At 50.2% G+C, this 22,372-nt stretch overlaps 1 protein-coding gene across 1 annotated transcript in view; it reads right to left on the reverse strand.

Annotated features, from left to right (window-relative positions):
* Positions 1–14,662: 14,662 nt before the first annotated feature.
* Positions 14,663–22,372, reverse strand: part of LOC144799216 (cold-inducible RNA-binding protein B-like) — a 45,461-nt gene continuing 37,751 nt past the window's right edge. Inside the window, exon 7 of the mRNA XM_078670489.1 lies at positions 14,663–14,883. The gene's annotated coding sequence lies outside the window, so the exon portion shown is untranslated. The remainder of the gene's footprint in view (positions 14,884–22,372) is intronic.

A 22,372-nucleotide genomic window follows, 5' to 3' on the forward strand; every position in this document is an offset into this window, starting at 1 on the left:
TGTCCAGGCAGTAGTGTCTTGCAAACGTGTGCAGGGATGCCCACGTAGCTGCCTGACAGCTGTCCAGTAAGGGGACTCCCCAGCCCAGGGCAGTGCTAGCCGCCGTGGCCCGAGTGGAATGGGCCCTCAGCCCAACAGGAGGCTCCTTCCTCGCCAAGGAGTAACATGCCTTGATACACAAGACGACCCACCGAGAGATGGTCCTCTTGTGCACCGCCCTACCCTTATTAGCGCCCACGTAACCAACAAAGAGTTGGTCATCCACCCAGAACTGGCGTGTGCGATCTAGATAGAACGAAATCGCACGTTTTGGGTCCAGACGGTGGAGCTGCTCTTCCTCTTTATAGGGATGCGGTGGCGGAAAGAAGGTGGGCAAGGTGATGGACTGCCCAATGTGGAAGGCCGTGACAACCTTGGGCAGGAAAGATGGCCTAGTCCGCAACACAACCTTGTCCGGATCGACAGAAAGGAAAGGGGGTTTAGATGAAAGAGCCTGGAGCTCACTCACTCTCCTGGCAGAGGTGATGGCCACCAGGAAAGCAGTCTTCAGAGTAAGAAGGCGGAGAGGACAGTTGTGAAGTGACTCAAAGGGAGCGCACATCAGAAAGGTAAGAACAAGGTTCAAGTCCCACTGAGGCATCACAAACGGAACAGGAGGGAACATGTGTGTGATGCCCTTCAGAAAACGAGTTACCATAGGGGACTTGAAAAAAGAAGGTTGATCAGGCAGCCTCAGAAAGGCTGAAAGGGCAGAAAGGTAGCCCTTGATAGTGCCCAGAGCAGAGCCCTGCTGGGCAAGAGAAAGAAGGAAGAGAAGAACCTCAGAAAGAGGGGCAGAAAGTGGATCCACAGCCTTTGCTGTGCACCATGCCACAAATTTATTCCACCTGCAGGCGTATACCGATTTTGTGGAGGGACGCCTGGCTGCCAGAATGACATTACAGACTTCAGGAGGCAAGTCAAATGGCCTCAACTGTCGCCGCTCAATCTCCAAGCATGGAGGTGGAGACTGGACAGGTTCGGGTGGAGGACCGTCCCCTGCTGCTGCGACAGAAGGTCCTCCTGAAGAGGCAGACGAACCGGGGGATCGACTGACATACTGAGTAGCCCGGGATACCAGTACCTTCGTGCCCAGTCCGGAGCCACAAGGATGACTTGGGCCCAGTCGCGTTTGATCTTCTTCAGCACTCTGGTCAGAAGTGGTATAGGCGGAAAAGTGTACAACAGACCGCAACTCCACTCGCGCCGAAAAGCGTCTCCGAGCGAGTGCCGCCTTGGAAATTCCAACGCGCAGAACTGATGACATTGCACGTTCTCTTCGGTGGCGAATAGATCTAACCAAGGCTCTCCCCACTGCTGAAAGAGGCCTTGCGCCACGTCCGAGTTCAGACGCCATTCGTGATCCATCATGCACCGACGGCTGAGTTCGTCCGCCCTGGCGTTCAGAGAACCTGCCAGGTGTTGAACCACCAGGGTCACGCCCAGATGTTCCAGCCACTGCCAGAGGCGCAGAGCCTCCTGGCAAAGGGTCCAGGACCCCACCCCGCCCTGTTTGTTGCAGTACCACATGGCGGTGGTGTTGTCCGTGAACACCTGCACTACACTCCCCCGGACAGAGGGGAGGAATGCCTTCAGTGCTAGACGAATCGCCCGTAGCTCCAAAAGGTTGATATGGAGCCGGGACTCCGCCGGAGACCAGAGGCCTCTGATCTCCGCCTCTCCCATGTGGCCTCCCTAGCCCTGGAGGGACGCGTCCATCACAACTACGTGCTCCGGTTGGGGTAGGGAGTGGGATCTGCCGCTGACCCAATCGCGGTCCGTGAGCCATCACTGCAGCTGTCTCGCAGTGCCCTCCGAGATCAGGACATGGTCGGACAGGTTGCCCTGATGCTGGGCCCACTGAAACTTCAGGTCCCACTGCAGAGCCCGCATCCGCCACCGGGCATGATGCACCAGAAGGATGCAGGAGGCCATCAGCCCCAGAAGCCGCAGCGTCAACCTGACCGAGACCCGGGATAAAGGCTGAAAGAGTGGAATCATAGCCTGAATATCCCAAACCCGCTGTTCGGGGGGATAGGCCCGAAACTGCGCCGAGTCGAGAACCGCTCCGATGAAGAGGAACTTCTGAAAGGGGCACAGATGTGACTTCGGCACATTGATGGAGAACCCCAGCAGGTGCAGGAGGTCTGCCGTCGTCTGGAAGTGTGCTGACGACTGTCTGGGGCAAGCCCGCCTTCAACAACCAGTCGTCGAGGTAGGGGAAGACTGAAACCCCTAACCTGCGCAGATGAGCTGCGACCATCGCCATCACCTTTGTAAACACCCGTGGGGCGCTGGTAAGGCCGAAGGGGAGCATGGTAAACTGAAAGTGCTCGTGGCCAACCATGAACCGCAGGTAGCGCCGGTGGGCCGGCAGGACGGGGATGTGGAAATAAGTGTCCTGCAAGTTCAACGCTCCCATCCTGTCTCCTGGGTCCAGGGCATCCAAGACCTGAGCCAGGGTCAGCATTTTGAACTTCTCCTTCCGGAGGAAGCCGTTGACGTCCTGTAGATCCAAGATAGGGCATAGGCCCCCTTTGCCCTTCTTGGGTACCAGAAAGTAGTGGGAGTAGCAACCACACCCTACTTCTGGCCCAGGAACGCGCTCGATGGCCCCCTTGGCCAAGAGGGCCGTAACTTCCTCCTGCAGAAGTCGCAAATGATCCCCCGATACACGGTGGTTCTGCCGTGGCATGGCTGGAGGGGTCGCCTCGAAGGGGAGGGAGTAGCCCCTGCGGATGATTTGCAGCACCCACCTGTCCGATGTGACAGTGCACCAGTGGGGGAGGTGATGGCGAACCCTGCCCCCCACTGGCATCACATGGGCCTGAAAGCACGGACTAGGAGGGTTTTGAGGCGGATGCTGCGGGGGAAGGTGTGGACTGTCCTCACCGTTGTCCCCGACCGCCGCCACGGCGGTTTCCACGGCCGCCACTGCGTTGGGTATTACTCTGCGGTGCGTGGCTGGCAGCATGTGTGGGTACTCCGTGGCCACGAAAAGAGTGAAAGGCAGCCGATTGCTGGCGCGGGCCGAGAGGCCCAAGGACTTGGCCGTAGCCCTGGAGTCCTTAAAGCGCTCAAGCGCATGGTCTGCCTTGTCGCCAAAAAGGCGACGGCCATCAAACGGCATGTCCATGAGTGTATTCTGGACATCAGCCGAGAAGTTGGCGGACCTCAACCAGGCGTGGCGACGAATCGCCACCATCGTTGCCATCGCTCTGCCCAGAGAGTCGGTGGTATCCAGTCCACACCGAATTGAATAACGTGCCGCATCTCGGCCTTCCACAAGGGCTTGGCCAAGTTTAGCCCGTACCTCCAACGGGCATTCTGGCAGCAGTCCGCGACCGTATCCCACAGAGAGTGGGTTTAACGCCCCAACATGCACGCGGTGTTGGAAGACCGCAGTCCCAGACTCAGGGAGGAGAATACCTTCTTGCCGTATTGCTCGTACCTCTTGGATTCCCTGTCAGGCGGCGCCGACGGGAATGCGGTCTGGGAATTTGAGGCCTGGATCACCAGGCTCTCAGGGGTGGGGTGGGTGGACAAGAAACAAGGGTCGCCCGGGGCCGGTCGGTGGCGTCTGGCCACGTCCTTATCTACAGGCGAACATGTAGCGGGCTTGGACCAAGTGCCCAAAAGAACGTCGGTCAAGGCCTCGTTAAACGGCAGCAGAGGCTCGGCTGAGCATGACTGCGGCTTAAGGACCTCAGTGAGGAGGTTAGTCCTCACGGCCGCGACGGGGAGCTCAAGGCCCAAGGCCTTGGCCGCCCTCATCAACACCACACTGTAGGTTGCCCCCTCCTCCGTAGCCACGGTAGGAGGTGAGACAAAGCCAGTGTCCGGTGAAGTGTCCAGACCACTGGCCTCCCCAAGTTCACCTGTCCAGTCCTCCTGGGACTGACATTCACGTGTCAGAGGGTCCTCAGACCCCTCCCAATCCTCCTCGTCACCCATCTCCTGGTACTCAGGGTTAGCAAATGATGGGGCCGGTTCATGGAAAGTGAACTCTCCGAACGGCGTCTGAAGCGGCGCCGCTCCGGTGCCAGAACCGGGTCAAGGGAGGCATCGGGGACGGCGCCGCCCGAGAACGGCGCCGGGGATGACACCTGAGGGACCGGCGCCGGGGAGGTCGTTAAGTCCACCGGCGACGACCCGGATCCGGAACCGGATCCAGTGGGGCCCTGCGGCGAAGCACCCGACGGCGTCGGGGCCTAAGCCCCTGACCCGCTAGGCCCCCCAGACGGGTCCGCTGGGCCCGAAGGCGCCGCGGAGCCCGTCGGAGGAGAGAGGGACCTCATGGCCACGAGGAACCGCTCGATCTCCTCCGGCGCCGCGTGAGGCCCAGGGACCGGAGGGTATGGGGCCGGACGCGGCGCCTGCGACTCCGATGGAGCCGCGTGGGCGGTGTCACCTGAACCCCCGGCCGCCTTGCGGGGGGAGTCGGAAGAGCGATGACGTCTCTTCGACTTCTTATGCTTACCTGACGACTTCGACCCTGAGGAGTGATGTCGACTCCCGGAGCTCCGATGGCTCCTCTCCCGCGACCGGTCCCTCGACCTCCGTCCGGACCGGGACCATTCTCGGCACGGGGCTGACTACCGGAGTTAGAGTCGCTTACGGGACTGCTCCCGCCTAGCCTTCGAAGTGAGGGCCCGGCAGTCGGAACAGGTCTTGTCGTCGTGGTCGACGCCGAGACAGTGGAGACACCGACGGTGAGGGTCGGTGACCGACATCAGCCGGTCGCAATCCTCACAGGGCTTAAAACCTGGCATCCCTACTGGCACCGTTCGGAGTCGAAGACTTCGAAAAAGGATGATCAAAAGATCAAAAAAGTTTAGTCAAAAAGTGACTAAGGTACCACTTTTTCCGTATCTGCCCTGCTGGCACGGAAAAAAGAAGAACTGACGTCAGCACGCGGAGGCGGCGTCTAAGTACTCCGACGACGTCATCGCGGCGCCCACGACGCCGACGACGGACGCGGAGCCGCAGACGACGCCTACGACGCGCAAGGGTACTGCTACGCAAAAAAGTTCCGGATCCAGTCTGACGCCTGGGGAAATTCTAAGGTAAGAAATCTATCACTAACGTGTCTCTTTCAGATGGTGATCCTGGCTGAGAGGAGACACACCTCTACTGCTTACTAATTTTCCTGAAGACCTTGCCACAAAAAGTGGGGCTTGGTAAGGGGGCAGGCATCTCCTCTAGCTGGCAAACATAACAAAGGGAAGGAAGCCTTTGAGACTCACTCCTATTGAATACTGTTCCTCCTTGAGGGTAGGTGTGAGGCACCTTTACCCAGAGCAGGTTTTGTTTTTGACCCACAAGAGCACTAGGCTCCCACCTCAGGGGGTCAGAAACATATCTAGAGGTATCAGGCTGGTGCAGACCAGTCAGCTACACACTAGTGGTTGTGTAGGTTTTCAGGGGGCACCTTTGAGTTGCCTTCTGAGTGCATTTATTAATGACTCCAACACTGGCATCAGTTTGGGCTCATTAATCTGAAATGTTTGGTACCAAGCATCTAGGGATTCGGAAAAGCCATCATGGAGCTATAGAACTCATATAAGCTCCAAGCCCATGTACTCAGTTTGGCGTCACTGTGCACTTTGAATGCCTAAGAATGGACTTAGAGGGGGCGTGGCCTGGCGTCAGCCAAGATGGCTCTGTGAAGCGGGAGCTCCGTCGGGGCCACGCTGAAGGTCCGTGATATCCGTCCCAAATCCTGTCCCTGCAAAGTAAAATCACCAACGGTGAAGCAGGACACCGAGCGCTCTCGCCCAGTGTCCAAAAAACGGAGCCATGCCATGCATGACAGCAAGGAAACGGCGCAGAGCTGAAGGGGCTGGCTGATGCGGAAGGCCTCTGGAGTGAGTGGGCGGTGCCAGAGTTGGCAGCGTCCGGGGGGTCGCGATATCCCTGACCGCGAGAATGTGCTGCAGCAGTGAGAGGCCTAGGGACGCCAGAATCGGACCCCAGAGATCCTGTGCTGCACTGCCTGCCTGCCCGGTAAGACTTGTGAGCCGGGTGGCATTTGGCGGAGGTAGGAGTTCGTCCGCGACGGAGGAGTTGCACCCGGCAGACTGCAATTCCTGTCCCTGCGAAGGGGGGGCTGGCTGCAATTAACCCCCCCTCCGCACCAACAGAGGGAGCCCCCACCGACGAGGGCTGTTACGGAGGCCGGCACATAGCCCACAATACCTGTGACGGAAACGGGCGCTGCATCATTGAGCAGAGACGCCTGGGGCCCGCTCTGAGAAGAAGATCCCTGCATGAGACTCCCGACACTACCCCTGGAGCGCCCTGTGATGCTGGACAGTGCTGTGGGTAGCAGATTGGAGGATGGCCAGTAAAGGGATTTACACCGGCGATCCTTTCATGACAGGCCTGCGCGGGTGGGGCAGCGGAGTCAGCCCCTCCCCAAATGGATGGATCAGGTAGATGGGGCAGGGACGCAAGTGAAGCAGGGCCTGGTTGAGCACTGAGTGGATATGTGGTCCTCCTGTTTAGCCAGTATTGCAGTTTAACCCAGGCACAGTGAATTGCGACCAGCGGGACGACGCCTTTGACAAAGACACTTGAACCGATAGCCTAGAGGTCCTTTACCCTGCGGATTTCACAGGGGCCCTCCTGCACTATTCCCGATTCTTCAATACGACACCGGGGAGTCAAAGGAGCATTCATCACTTCGCCTCTATACTGAGGTCCTATCCGGTGTGCTATGAAGCCCAAGGGAGCCGCACCGGTACAGCCCAACAAACTGGACTAGTATGCGGTTCCCAAGCATCTGCCCACGGAGGGGGGGGCTGTTGGAGGCCAGGAGGAGACATCCGAACCATCATTAAGCTCCATAATAGCAGCAATCCACGTTCTTGGAATGACACTGGAGACAAAGGTTGATAACGTTTCAATTGAAATGAACTTGATCCGTGTGGATATGAACAAGACCTCGGAGAGGGTCACGACGGCGGAGACGAACATAGTGGAGTTGCAAACCACCACACGCAGGTTGGAACACCAGCACAAACAGGTGGCCCTGAAGCTGGAGTACCAGGAAGGTAGGGCCCAACGCAACAACAAACGAGTGGTGGGGGTCCCGGAGGGGACGGAGGGCCCTAGTATGGACTTTTTTTGGAGGACCTCATACTGACTCATCTCAAATCCAAACGGCTCTCCACCCTTTTTACGGTGGAGCGGGCCCACAGAACTCCGGTCCCTCAGCCAAAACCTGGGGCTCCCCCTAGGACAATTATCACACAGATCTTGAATTATAGGAGCCGGGATGCCATTCTGCAGGCTGCTCGCATCCAGTGCGGTCTTGCCTGCGAAAACTCAACTGTTAGATTTACCCTTGATTTCACTCGGAAGGTCCAACAGGAGCGCCGTACTTTTTATGGAATCAAGCGTGCCCTGAGGGAGCAGGGCATCAAGTATATGATGTTCTTTCCAGTGAAATTGAAAGTCATCGACCAAGGCAGATCCTGGTTCTTCAAGACCCCTTCGGAGGTGCAGGGATGGTTGGACGAGGGGAGGCCACAGCGACACAGCCTCTGCAGGGAAGAGGGCTGAAGACACTCGGGATCATATATACGGCTCTTCCAGTGGGACTGAAGGATTAGAGCGGCGAGGGACACGACAGCCGGGGTCACAATCGTTAAGCCCAGCGGCATCAGAAATTGGTGGAGAATGAGACTTGGTGCATGAACATGGCGATAGACGTGCTGCCGGCTGCACCAGGTAACGTTTAGAGAAGTACCAGTGTAATGGGTCTTGGCCTTCGCCATCTGGGGTGGCTCCGTGAACTGCGATACTGTTTTGCAAAGAACTGTATTGGGCATGGGCTGGATAGAGGCCCCGGGGAGATTTAGTGTAGTGACCCTAGGCAGCCCCCTTTTGTGTTTTGGGATTGTTTTTATGGGTGACAGACGCCCTGTTAGTTGGGGATGTGGGTAGTTCTATGCCTACGAAGCAGGGAAGGGGGTAGTTGGTAACAGGGTTTTTCTTTGTATAGTGATGTTGAACATACTACTGAAAATTATTGCCATTCGCAGAATTCCACGATAGTTTTGGCCATTTGTATGCACGGGCATTATCCTAGGCCTCCTGCAACACTGCACTGTAACACAGATTGAGGGAGGGGATGGTCTAGCATTGGGAGGGGGGGGGAGTTTTTAGGTTGCCACAAAGGGGTTTTGAGATTTTGGGAGCGGGGTTGTTGGAAGGGATCTGGATGGTCACCCTTCACACGACTACTAGGGTTAGAACTCAGCTACAGATGACAAATGACAGACATATATCACCTTACCCACAATGAGTACGCACAGGGACAAGAGCCTTAAGCTCCTGAGTTGGAACGTCAATGGGCTTGGAGACAAGATCATATGGAGTATAGTACTCCAGTACATCCAACGTCACTGCCCACACATAGTCTTACTCCAAGAGACACACTTAGTCGGAAACACTGGCAAGGCCTTAAACAGATGGGGGTATAAACTTGTTGCCCTCTCCGGGTTCACCTCAGGCTCAAGGGGAGTGGGTATTCTTCTCAAACACTCCTTCCCATTCTCTGTATCACACACTTGGTCTAACAAACTGGGTCTCTACTCCATCATCTCAGGACAATGGGAGGGTCGTACGCTTACAGTGGTGGCGGTTTATGTGCCTCTGGGACTTCAAGGCCAGACATGCAAAGATCTAGGCACTCGCATGCTCTCACTACCGGAGGGCCAACTGACTGTGGAAGGAGACTTCAACTCTGTGGTCTCCGGCCACCTGGATCGCTATCTGCCCCGAGACAGCGACACTGAGAGCGGCTGGCTTATGAACTTCCTTGAGGCCCTTGGCCTCACGGATCTTTGGAGGTCATACCACCCTGAGTGCAGCCAGTACACGTTCTATTCGGAGGCGCACAACACCTTCTCTAGAATAATTACTTTTTAATGCCTGCTTCCCAAACTATGACAGTACGTGAAATACAACACAGGGCGAGAGGGATCTCTGACCACTCTCCGGTGTGGATGCCTCATGCCCTGTGTGAAAACAGAGTGTGGAGTGTAGCGCCTATCAACCCATGGTACCTCCGTAACCCCGCAGTTAAAACCGCACTTCTACAAGCTGTAGACCACTATTTCCAGGACAATGAAGGGTCAGCCAGGTCCTCCCTGACTCTTTGGGAATCATTTAAAATAGTAATTAGGGGGCAGGCATTATCGGCCATAGCCAGAGTGCGTAAAGAGAAATTCAATGACATGGCCCGCCTTGAAGCAGATCTCCTCTGCCATGAGGAAGAAATGGGAGAAGAGAACCGGCAGGAGGTACTCCATACCCTGCATCTTAAAAGGGAAGAGTACAAAGCAATTGCTACAGATATGGCTAGGACCTTGGCAAGGGACAGAGATGGCAGACTATATGATCAAGGAGATAAAGCAGGGAAACTGATTGTATGTGTAGATCGGAAGGAGAGAGCAATTAGGTTGTTCCCAGAACTACAGAGTCGCTCCGGTGATAGGCTATCAGATCCCCAGGCCATAGTTGATGAATTTGCAGATTACTACAAAGTGGTATACACAAAAGGCTCGGACTTACCTGAGGAGGACTCAACAGTGCTCCTTGCTGATATCGCCTTACCTATCCTGTCAGATGATGAAGACAGTCCCCTTGCAGACATGAAATAGCACAGGCGATAGGGAACCTCCAACCAGGCAAAGCACTAGGCCCCAATGGGCTGCCCATTTAGTTATATAAATGAAACCCAGACAAAGTTGCCCCTCATCTCAAAGCCATGTTCGAGGAAAGTAGAAAACGGGGTCAACTACCTCGCGACCAGAGAGTGGCAATGTTGGTCGCCATTCACAAAGAAGGAAAACCAAGGGATGTATGTTCATCCTATAGTCCAATTTTCTTCCTGAACGCAGAACCCAAAATCCTAGCTAAACTGCTGGCGATTTGCCTTGCTCAGGTCCTATGCAAACTGGTGCATCCCGATCAATCCGGCTTCATGCCTCATCGTAATACAGCTTTAAATTTACGTAGACTACATGGTGTTCGGGGAAGACTGGACACGATCTAGGAAGATGCAATTGTAGTGTCACTGGACGCCACAATGGCGTTTGATACCATTGAATGGCCATACCTCTTTGCGGTAGTTAAAAAGTTGGGCTTCGGCCCGTGCTTCATCGGATGGGTGGAGCTCCTTTACTCAGCCCCACTAGCACAGGTGGTAGTTAAAAATAAGAAGTCGGAGGTGTTCAACCTGGGGCGTGGCACTCGGCAGGGCTGCCCACTCTTGCCTTTGCTCTTCGCTCTATCCTTGGAACCAGTAGCACCATGGATACGCAGAGACTCATCGATTAGAGGGCTTAATTGGACTGAGGGGTGGGAGGACCGCATATCTTTGTATGCTGATGGCATTCTCCTGTATTTCACCTCCCCAAAAACATCATTGCATGTGGTTCTCGACATCTTTACTAACTTTGGGAAAAACTCTGGAGCAAGTCTCTGCTCTATGTCTTGCATGGGGATCCTCACACCCCACCTCGAGGTTGCCCAATCCAGACAACACAAGAAGGCTTTAGATATCACTGGATTTTTATCACGTAGACTCTAAGCGTCGCTACGAATGCAACCTCCTCCCCCTACTGCAAAGATTAAAGAGCGATGCTGAGAGCTGGAAGACGCTGCTGCTATAACTTCGGGAAAGAGCGGTGCTCTTTAAAATGATGTCCCTGCCGTGCTTCATATATGTCTTGCAGAATTGCCCAGACTTGGTTTCGGACAAATACTTCAAGGAAATAGAGAGCATTCAGAGAGAACTGCTGTGGGGCGGTAGACCCTGCATTGCTTTACACAAATTCACACTTGGGTGGTATGAAGGCGGTATAGGGCTACCAGATATTAGAAAGTACTATTGGGCTGCCCACTGGGCAGCAGTGAATCACTGTACCTACCACTTTGGAGATGACCCCGGGTACAGAATGGATAGATGAATACTCCCCGTTGGGAACTTTAATAGAGCACTATACTCCAAACGTCGCAGATACTTCCTTAGGGGACCGACAAAACATTCAGTCCAAGTCTGGCACATCATGAACCGTAGCCTAGGGTTGGACTGAACACTCACATTAGCCACCCCATTATGGGACTCGGAACAACTGGCTACCCTGGGAAGATCAAAGGGGTTCGATAAATGGGAGCGTATAGGGCTATCACAGATCAGCGACTTATGAGAATCAGGCAAAATGGTAAGAGTTTGCTACACTCGGGCGCACAAACCAACTGCAGACACTGAATATTTTAGATACTTACAAGTCCGACACTCCCTCCAATCGAATCTGCTAGAGAGAACTTCTCCCCCACAATCCTTCCCCCTAGAGGACAGATTGCTTGATGGTTACTTGCCAGATAAAATAGTCTCCCTTACCTACAAAAAACTTAACAACTACTGCAGATGATTTAGTAGCACTGCGAGAGAGATGGGAGAGGGAAGGGTTACAACTGGATGACAAGGAATGGCAGGAGGCAGTAGCCTCTCCATGAGAAGTGGCGATCTCATCCAGATTACGGCTTGTCCAGCTGAAATTTTACATAGAGTCTATCTCTCTGGACCCAGGTTAGCACGTATGGGCAGGGCGACAGACGACCTAGACACCAAGAGACGGTGTGGTCTAGAGGGCCTTTTATGCACATTATATGGGAGTGTGGGTACATCCAGAAATATTGGAAGGGGGTGCATGACTGCATGAGCGAAGTACCGGAGATAGAGATTAGACCAGGAAGCAAAGAGGTGCCCTTTGAACGTGTGGGAGCCCACAGACCTCCACAGTAAAGATAAGCTATGGGCAACCTTGGACCAAATGGTAGCAAAAAGGAATATTGCACGACTATGGGGGGCAGCAAACCCGCCGAAGATGAAAGCCTGGAAGGCAGATACGGACTGGTGCATGATCAGGGAAAAAACTGTCTACTTGCCTTCCCAAGACAATCCAACAGCACTGTAACTAGAATAACTTATTTTGTCTCAATGTAAAGGGGCTTTGTCAAATGTTTCTGTCATGTCCGCATAACTGTAATGCTCATTTAAGTGACTGTCTTAAGCTGTGATCAACCATCGTATAATAAAAAAAAAAAAGAATGGACTTAGACAATATAGGGGCATATCTGCTCTTGCAGTTGTGCCCTCATCAGAGGTATAGTGAACCCTGCCTCAGGGCTGTAAGGCCTGCTGTAGGGGTGACTTACCTATGCCTCTGGCAGTGCTGACAGGCCTGGCACACAGAGGTGTGTGCCAGGTCGACTCTTCACTTTTAGTTGTACCAAATCATGAAGGCTGCAGTGGCAGTGCGCACGTGTTTGGTGAGGGGTCTCTTAGGGTGGCTTAATACATACTGCAGCCCATAGAGAAGCCGTCTGGTCACATTGACCTTGGTAGCAGGGGTACCTCTTACAAGGGAATGTTATGTGGTCCAGAGGTGTGCTAATTCTGGAAAAAAAGGTACGGTTTTGGGAAAGAACACAGGCCCTAGGAACCTGATTACCAGGGACCCAGTGCACATTCAGTCAAAGTTGCATTACTAGTCAGGCAAAAAGTGGGGGAGGGTAACCATGCCAAAAGGAGCACTTTCCTATACTTACACAATACAAATGTTCAATTTTATTAAGGACACGGAGGCACTGATTATGCTTCTCTCTTATCAGCAGAAAATCAACAGCAGCCAATTAAACGTTACAAATGAAAAATTACACATCCCCTGAACCCCCAGTCCACAAGTAGTCACATGCTCCAATCTCTGACAACCCAGTCCTTCAAGAGCAGGCTTTTCTATTTTAGAATCCTCTTTCTTTGCAATCAAACCCTCCAACCCATCAACGGGAGAGGCAGGGAAACAGCACCACCAAGGCAGTCTCCGAAACTTGCAGCTAAGAACGAGGGAGTCTTCCCAATGACCGTAACTCCTGTTCAAGCTATGTCTTGTGTACATCAGTCCACATCAGGATCGTATCGTTTCTGGTAGTTTCCTGTGTACCAGGAAATGAAGCCATAATATCCATACGATGGAAGGGACTTGCATGCATAGGAACATCAGTAAGCACATAAGGATACACATCATATACAGGGTGGGAAACCCAAAATCAACAATGTTGTAATAGAGGAATATACTTAGACCTTACATATGCATTATACACAAATCAGGGTGTGATAAACCTCACCTCTGGGTCTTTAACCCCTTCCATGCGGCCGCGATTCCCCTGCTGTGCGGTAAACACACGAACAGGGTGGGCCGTGATGAACCCCAGCCGTCATCAGCACACGAGCACCGTAGTGCATGACGGCTGGGGTTCGTCATCAGCATGGAAGGGGTTAATAGAGTTGAAAATTCCTATCACATAAGCTAGACTTGTTTTATTCTATTTTTTTTTTAATAAACAAAGAGATTCTCTCAAAAAAGTGATAACATGGTAAAATTTTAATTTTTAATTGGTTTCAATTTTTCTAACAAACGTGCTAGGCTCTCTCTTAAAGGTGAAAAGACCAGAGCGCAATGTGCTTTTTTAAAATACCCCTCACACACTGTCACTTATATTGTGACAGTGACTATGTGTAAGTGCACAGGTGTCAGTGAAAGTGACTAGGTAGCTAGCTACTGCTCTACCTCACAACCCCTTCTTAACGTTCCCAGCTAGAGAAGTGAATAAAGTATTTTTTCTACTATGCCAGGGAATTTTTATATTTTTTATTAATTCACTTTTTTGAGGTCCCTACACTTTCACTGACACCTGTGCACTTACACATAGTCACTGTCACAATATAAGTGCTCCCGCGTATTCGCTTGGTCGTAGCACGCCCCGTCCCGTTATAGGGGCGGGAAGACCCCTATGATGAAGCATGACACTATTGGATTTTTTTAGTGTGTGAGGGGTATTTTAAAAAAGCACATTGCGCTCTGGTCTTTTCACCTTTAAGAGAGAGCCTAGCACGTTTGTTAGAAAAATTGAAACCAATTAAAAATTAAAATTTTACCATGTTATCACTTTTTTGATAGAATCTCTTTGTTTATTAAAGTTCTGTTAGGAGGGTGATTCTATCAGTACCTCTACGCTCCCCCTTTGTTTTGTTTTATTCTATGTCAGGAGCAGAGCTCCAACTATGCTTTTTCCACCACCACTGAAGCAACATCCACAATCGGCTTATAATAAAAGGACTTGAAGGTTGACTCAGAGGACCAATCCGCTGCCTTCAAAATATCTTCTAAACGTGAACCCAAAGCAAAGGACTTGGAGGCCATGCATGACTTGCAGAACAAAGGTTAAACGCCTGTGACAAGTAGCGTTTGTACCAGATACATGTATGCAGTTTAAGTAGTCTGTAATTGCTGTAATAGGTGGAAATTTGTAAAATTAATAAAAAGAAATTTAAACAAAAAAAAAAGACATTGCCCGACACACAATTTTGTGTTATTAGGGAACATCGGGTGAGACACTGTCCTAGTATTACACTTAGTCCTTCTATAAAATGAAAAAGAAAACCCCTAAAGGGGAAAAAACCCTGCCCGAAAGATCCAAGGCACGGACATCAGATACTCTCTTACAAGATATTAAACAAAGTAGCATTGTAAGCTTGGTGAACAGCTGCTTGTGAGAACGGTATTTATTCTCCGGCCATCTCTCGGAAGACCACATTAACATTCTACAGCGAAGAATACTTGGCGCGAGGAGGAGTACACAAGCGAATGCATCTCATGAGTTTATACACCAATAGGTGTTCTTCAACAAGTTTCTTCTCGATGGGAAGAGGATCCGCAGATATGGCAGACCGATTATTGTTAATGGATCTATAAGCCAGGCCAGAAGCTGCAAAAAAAGAAAGAAAGTTAATTACCATGCTGACATCTGCCCCAGTGGGATCGGAATTCCATTTTCATACCAATTAACTTATCGTTGCTATGCTGAAATATAAAGCTTAAGGGTAACTCTTAAGGGTACCTGAAGCCTATTCCTGGTTGATGTAGAAAGAAGTCTGTGAAGAAATCCCTGGCACCTGTCAAAACACCCCGGAAACCCTCCAGGCTACCAATCGCAGTTGCTATGTTACATCGCAGTTATTACAACGCAAGTCGTACAACGACTTGAGCTGAAGGGCGCTGGACTTAGGAAAAGTATGATTTACTGTTCCAACTCCAGCTTACGTAACAGTAGGAGAGGTGTTGCAATAGCAAATCATACTATTCCTTAGTGTATAGCGCCATCCAGCGCAAGTCGTTGTAACGACTTGCGTTGTAATGACCGCGATATAAATGTATCACGTGTAAAGCTTGTTCGACTCAACAGGTTACGGCAGGCTGAAATCAAGAGAGGATTGTCACCCGACAACTCTAGAGCCATAGAGAACCATGGCTGCACCCTCCAGAGCGTAGTCACCAGAACAATCTCCACTTTCTGACAATGCACCTGTGACAAGACTCTGGGCATCATGTTGAGCGGAAGAAAAGCATAGCCTAGATGGAGAGACCAGTCCTGTAAGAAAGCATCTGTTGTATCCAGAGCTGGCCTCCAACTGAAAAAGCAGGGAATCTGCCAATTGAGACGGGAGGCGAAAAGATCCGCTGAGCAAGGGCCCACCTTATATTGACACTGAAGATCATCAGAAGTGCCAATGCGCCACTGAGTTCTGTTCCCCCGGGAAGGTACTCCGCTATCAATGAGATCCAGTGTTAAAGGCAAAATTGCCACAAGTCCTAGGCAATCGCCACCAAGAGCCGAGACCTCGTCCTGCCCAACTTGTTGACATAGCGAACTACTGAGATGTTGTCTATCCTTAGCAGTATGCAACAATTCATCTGCAAGGGGGAAAGGCTTTTGATCCCAAATGAACCCGCAAGGCGCTCCAGACAATTTATGTGGAGCTGAAGCTCGGTCTCTGCCCATCAACCCCTTGTGGCCCCCCCATCTGCTGGCATCCAACTCCAGAATGACATCCGGGGAGCGGCCAAAGCTCTGCCATTCAAGACATCCATGTGTTTGAGCCACCACGTCGTCACCGTCTTAGCCTCCACCGAGGTGAACCTGATCTGAGTACGACACGCCCTTCTGCAGATGTTGAATTTTGAGTCTCACCCTTACGGAATTGCCAATTCCTAATGGGGTGCGTTCTTCAACAAAGAGAGAAAGTTCTCCTTTAGTTAAAAAACCCCTCACTCACCACCTAGTGGTGACATGCTTCATCATCGGGGTCCACCCTAATGACCTAGCGTCATCAGGGTGTGCTGCAACACCTGATTACAGTGGAGCTGGTTGTGAGTGAGGATGCGCGAAAGAAAAAAAGGTAAGTGTGTTAAAAATTGTCCTGGTTTAACTTAAAAAATAAAGTTTTATTTGTAAGCAACTGGACAACTGGACAATATTAAAATCAAAGTGGCGAGATAAAATGAGGGTAATTATGAGCCCATGTATCTCTATGTGTTGTCTGGTCTACATGTTTCAACCATAAAGGTGTAGGTTCACCAGGTTTTCTTCAGGACCGATGACCCTGAGAGTGGATGGTGTGCGTCCCCTAAAAGGCGCACCCGGTCCTACTCTCTGGGACCACAAAAAGTGGCAAAAAGTTATGCCTGTGGTATAGGCTAAGACCCGAATGGGTAAGCCTGGAAAAATCAAAATACTCGTATTAGGGTATTAGGAAACCTCATAGGGCGGGGAGAGGTTATCCTCGTGGAAAAACGTATTAGTTCTGTAGCAAGGAGTCTGGCCGTATACCTATTACCATCCTCCGACCTGTTGCGGAGGACGGTAATAGGTATACGGCCAGACTCCTCGCTACAGAACTAATCCTGAAGAAAACCTTTATGGTTGAAACATGTAGACCAGACAACACATAGAGATACATGGGCTCATAATTACCCTCATTTTATCTCGCCACTTTGATTTTAATATTGTCCAGTTGCTTACAAATAAAACTTTATTTTTTAAGTTAAACCAGGACAATTTTTAACACACTTACCTTTTTTTCTTTCACGCATCCTCACTCACAACCAGCTCCACTGTAATCAGGTGTTGTAGCACACCCTGATGACGCTAGGTCATTAAGGTGGACCCCGATGATGAAGCATGTCACCACTAGGTGGTGAGTGAGGGGTTTTTTAACTAAAGGAGAACTTTCTCTCTTTGTTGAAGAACGCACCCCATTAGGAATTGGCAATTCACTAAGGGTGGTACTCCTTGTTTTGTTTACTAAAGATATACCCAGGGGTATAGGAGTATCCCCCGTTCACTCTAGTGAACTAAATACCTTGCTCTCCCCATTGTTTTTCACAAATTTTGAGTCTCTGCAGGGCTCTGTAATGGAGGGGTCCCAAAACAGTGGACTGGATGGAAGACACTAGTAGGCCCACAATCCGTGACACAGAAGATGGCCAATTTATGGTTCTCATTTTTGCACCTCACAGGCAGTTTCTGCAGTTCCAATGGCGGTCCCAATTGTTTGAGTACCAAGCCTTTCCTTTCAGCCTCTTTGGACCTCGCGCCGATGAAGCCAGTGGTCGAAGCGCTGAGAGTGAAGGGCGTGTGCTTAACTTCTTCACCTTTCATGGACGACCACCCTTCTGCAGGAGCTGGGCTTCGTTCTGAATCTTAAGGAATCAGTGGTGATTCCTTCCTAGCAGATGAAATTCTTGCGATTCCAAGTAGACCCAATCCAGGCTCAACTGCTACTCTCAGCCGCCAAGATGAAGCAAATCTAGAAAGAACGGAAATCTGTACTGGCAAGGCACACTGTCTCATTGAGATTGGTTACATGATTGGTGGGACTATAGGCCTTTTCCTTCCAAGCGATTGCCCTTGGCCTGTTGCACTACAGGGCTCTACAGTGCTTGAAGATCCATCATTTCCGACACAAATTGTGGTACGACTCTCGGATTCTGCAGTCTCAGGAAGCGACAGCAGGAATCACATGGTTGTGCAGCCTGGAACAGCAAAGCCATCTTCAAAGCTGTGCCAGACGTGGTCATCTAATATCACTGCAGCCTTTCCGGGTGGGGCGCTCGGTGTGGAGAATTTTCCACAGGAGCTCGCTGGTTACGAGCTTACTCTTCACATCAACTGTCTCAAACTTTTAGCAGCTCCTGCTATCAAAACTCCACCATCCGAGGTCAACATATGCATCTTCCTTCAGATGGACAATGCCACGGCGGTTCGGTATATATACAGACTGGGCGGAACCAGATCTCTGATGTTGGGGAGATTGCCAAGAGATTTTGGCAGGAAGTTCTTAATTAATAACTCTTGATAGGAGAAGGCTAAAAATACCATTCAAAGACTTCCTAGAATGGTATTAATAAATCCAACAATATTATATTGTTGAATTTATCCTAAATGTACATACAAGAAGTTATAAGACTTTGTTTGTAATCCCAGATTCAGCCTTCCGGAGGTCTGTCATGATTGGTCAGAGTTAAGTGGATTAGCTGGGCTTCTTTGAAGAAGTGATAAAGAGCCCCTGCGGTTGACCAGCTCTGCTGGGAGGGCAGGGTCCTGTTGCATAGGAATGCCAGAGCAGGGGGAGGAGTCGTAAACAATGGACTTCAAGGGAAGGGTAAGACATCAGTGTCATTTACAACTCCACTCTTTTAACAATAAACCAGATGCTAGGATTAAGGAAGGAATGAGCAGGTGCAGGGGGGAGCGACTATGGAGATACGCCATCCAAGGGCTGTGTTTAGCCAGCTATTCCCTCCCTGCTGGAAAATCAGCCATTGTGAATTTGGAAGAATTGGTGCACTCTGGGACAAAATAGTGCCACACACTGCAGGAAGGGGTCAGACCTTTGGGTGGTACCCTGCAGCCCATTGGACAGGAGTGACCTCCTGCTTGAACCAGAGAAGTTATAATAAGTACCTGAAAAGGGCAGAGCCCCTCAGATCTGCTGCTTGGAACCTAAGAAAGCAAGACGGCCATGCTGGATGCTTGATGTGCATTTCTAAAGGCCTGCACTCTGAAGATTGCACTTTCTGCACCATCTGCAACTACAGCCTGTGGATTACTTTGCTGTAAATGTACTCACAAGTGGACTCCCTGCTAGCAACAGGTTAACAGAGCTCACCTGGAACATTACCACCAAGAAACCTTAACCTGGAGAACTACCAGTGGAATTGTACGGATTTTGTCCAAGTGGAGTGTGGGAACAGAAGTCCTCAACTTTCAAGGACCATCTTGGAGCTTTCAGACCCTTGGAGTGAGTTTGAGACACTTTGGGACCCTTTGAGGAATTTCAGGAAGAAGTTCAAAAAGTTTGGAGAACTTTGGAAAAAAGCTCCATAAAGGGGCAACTCAACCTGGCCAGCCAAGCTGCCTGCCTTCATCCGTGAGCCGGCCTGCCATCCAGTTTTGTCCCACAGAAAAGCTCTGAAGGTCCTACTTCCTGAGTTTCACTAGGATTAGCACAAATTTGAGGGCTGCGAACACTCACCGAATCCGGCCTGGTGAAGAGCAGGGGTACCCCGCGAGAAAAAGCTCCATAAAAGTTTCCAAGTCTGAACTAAGAAAAGGTGACCAGGAGTAGCCGCAAAAGCCAACTACCGTGTATCGGCCTGGATCCTTGGTTCATTCCGCTGGAACGCTCCAGAGGTCAAACTTGCTGAGAGCTTCGAGAGACCCTGGAAAAAAAAGCTCCAGATAAGTCAGAAGGTAAAAGCTGTGACCGAGACCTACTGCAAGGGCCAGCCGGCGAGGGTTTCATCGAGGTCGGCCTGAAACTTTGACCCGGTCTATCTCGACTAGATGTCCCGATAAGGCGCAATACGTTTCTATGTGCTAGAAATTGCTAAATCTTTACAAATTCATATCTTCGGTTCCCTACATTGGATTGTTGTCTTTTTGGTGTCATTTTAAAGAAAAAAATATTTCCTATTGTTATAAAGTGGTGTTGGACTTTTATTTTGTATTGTGTCTTCATTATTTACTGAAATTGTATTTTTAAATGCTTTACATACCTGTCTTTGAAGTTATGCCTGCCTGCTCGAAGCCAAGCTACCAAGGGTTGAGCATGGGAAGGAAAATGCTACTTACCAGTATGCATCTGTTCTCGGCATGTAGAACTGTAGATTTGTATTCTTGTGCATAGATCCCCATTTGGTGTTGGGCTTGGATGTTTGCACTTTGTTTTTGTCTTGTAAGAAGTTCTTTGTAGTCACGAGATAGGTGACTCCTCCTTGGGATCATAGTGCACATGTGCATCGACTTCACCCTCAGATTGTTTTTCGCCATAGAGGGTGATAGTGGAGTTTGTGAGAAAGTGGAAAGATTTCCATGTGTGATGTACCTAGGTGAGATAGTACTGAAACAGATAGAGGTATTTGGGGAGGTGGGTGGGCGTATACAAATCTACAGCTCTACATGCCAAGAACAGATGCATACTGGTAAGTAGCATTTTTCTGTTGCAGAGGTTTGAAAAAGTGTTCTTAATACAGCCTGGCCCGCACTAGCTTGTTGTTTTGATTGCACATCTACACAATAGTGTTTTCTGAAAGTGTGTGGTGCAGTCCAAGTTGCTGCTCTGCAGATGTCATCTAGGGGAATGTTCCCTAAGAATGCCATAAAAGCCCCTAGTTTGAGTGTAGAATGCGCTATAGGGGGAATGGATAAAGTACGATCTGCTTTTTGATAGCATATCTGAATGCACTTAACGATCCATCTGGCAATTCCAGCTTTATATAGGATTGCCTTTATGTGGTGGTGAGAAAGATCCAAAAAGTTGTTTCGTTTTCCTAAAAGTTTTTGTTCTTTCAATGTAGTAAAGGATAGCTCTTTTGACGTCAAGTGTATGAAGAGCCCATTCTGCTACTGAGTCTGGTTGAAGAAAGAAGACTAGCAGCTCAACAGACTGTTTAAGGTGAAAAGCAGAAACTACTTTTGGTAGGAATTTGGGGTTTGGTCTAAGAACCACTTTATTGTGATGCATTTGCAAAAGTGGTTCTTGTACGGTTAATGCCTGGAGTTCACTAACTCTCCTGAGAAATGTGATCGATATAAGAAAGGAAAATGCTACTTACCAGTATGCATCTGTTCTTGGCATGTAGAGCTGAAGATTCACACACTATGCACAGATCGCCATCTGGTGTTGGGCCTGGATGTTTGCACTTTGTTGTTGTCTTGTAAGAAGTCTTTGGAAGTCACAAGATACTTCTCCTCTGGACAATAGTGCGCATGGGCATCGGCTCCATCTTCAGATTGTTTTTCGCCATGAAGGGAAATGGTGGAGTTTTGTGAGAAACAGAAAGAGATGTACATGTATGTTGTATCTAATTAAGATAATACTGGAACAGATAACGGTAGGCGGGTGGCCGTGTGTGAATCTGCAGCTCTACATGCCAAGAACAGATGCATACTGGTAAGTAGCATTTTCTGTTCGAGGCATATGAGCTGCAGTTCACCCACTATTCATAGATTGCATAGCAGTACTCTCCCTTAGCGGCGACCCCCAGTATCTGTTGCAGTAGTCTGAAATAGTGTTTTGGGTACAGCCTGGCCCACACTAGCTTGTTGTTTTGCCTGCACATCTACACAATAGTGTTTTGTGAATGTGTGCGGTGCAGACCATGTAGCTGCTTTGCAGATATCATCTAAGGCAGTGGTTCCCAAACTGTGCGCTGCGGCACCCCGGTGCGCCGTAATGAGGTGTCAGGGGCGCCGCGCGCACGATGTGGGAAATTGCATGCTAGTGAGTAATGGGCAGGGAGTGAGTGGGTGTCAGAGGCGCAACTCGAGCTGAATTTCGGGGGAGGGCTAATCAAATATTTCGGGGGGGGAGGGGGCTGGTGACATTTTACATTTAGTTTATGAGCAGACTGTAAATCTGTATAAAGTCAAATGCGACTTTAGTATAGTTCAATAGTAACATTTGGCCCAAGAGAAAAAAAATATTAATTATGTTAATGGACTGTGTAACAGAGGATTAAGGTGTTTTGTGAAAATTATATGCGAGCTATAGAGGTTACGTGGGTGTGGGGTGGGTGGGGGGGATAGGGTTGGTGCTTAGGCAAAGCTTTCCAGAAGGGAAGAGGAGTCACTAGTAGCATCCCAAGAGAGGCCGAGTGCCCAGTGTTTCAGATGCAGAGGGAACAATTACCATGACTGGCTCATGCTATTTGTTAATCACTTGTACTGCACGCCATCTGGTGATATGATTCACACCACCTCACTCACCTGCGTCGGAACTAGACAGCGGCAACACAGCTAATCCTGGAGGGTCATTGAAACTATAGGCTGATTATTTCACAACCTGCGCATGTAGGGGCAGATTTACAAGCCCATGCACCGCCAGTGCATCACATTGCGTGACGCACCGGTG

The sequence above is a fragment of the Lissotriton helveticus genome, chromosome 12 (genome assembly GCF_964261635.1).
Source record: "Lissotriton helveticus chromosome 12, aLisHel1.1, whole genome shotgun sequence".
Lineage (NCBI taxonomy): Eukaryota > Metazoa > Chordata > Amphibia > Caudata > Salamandridae > Lissotriton > Lissotriton helveticus.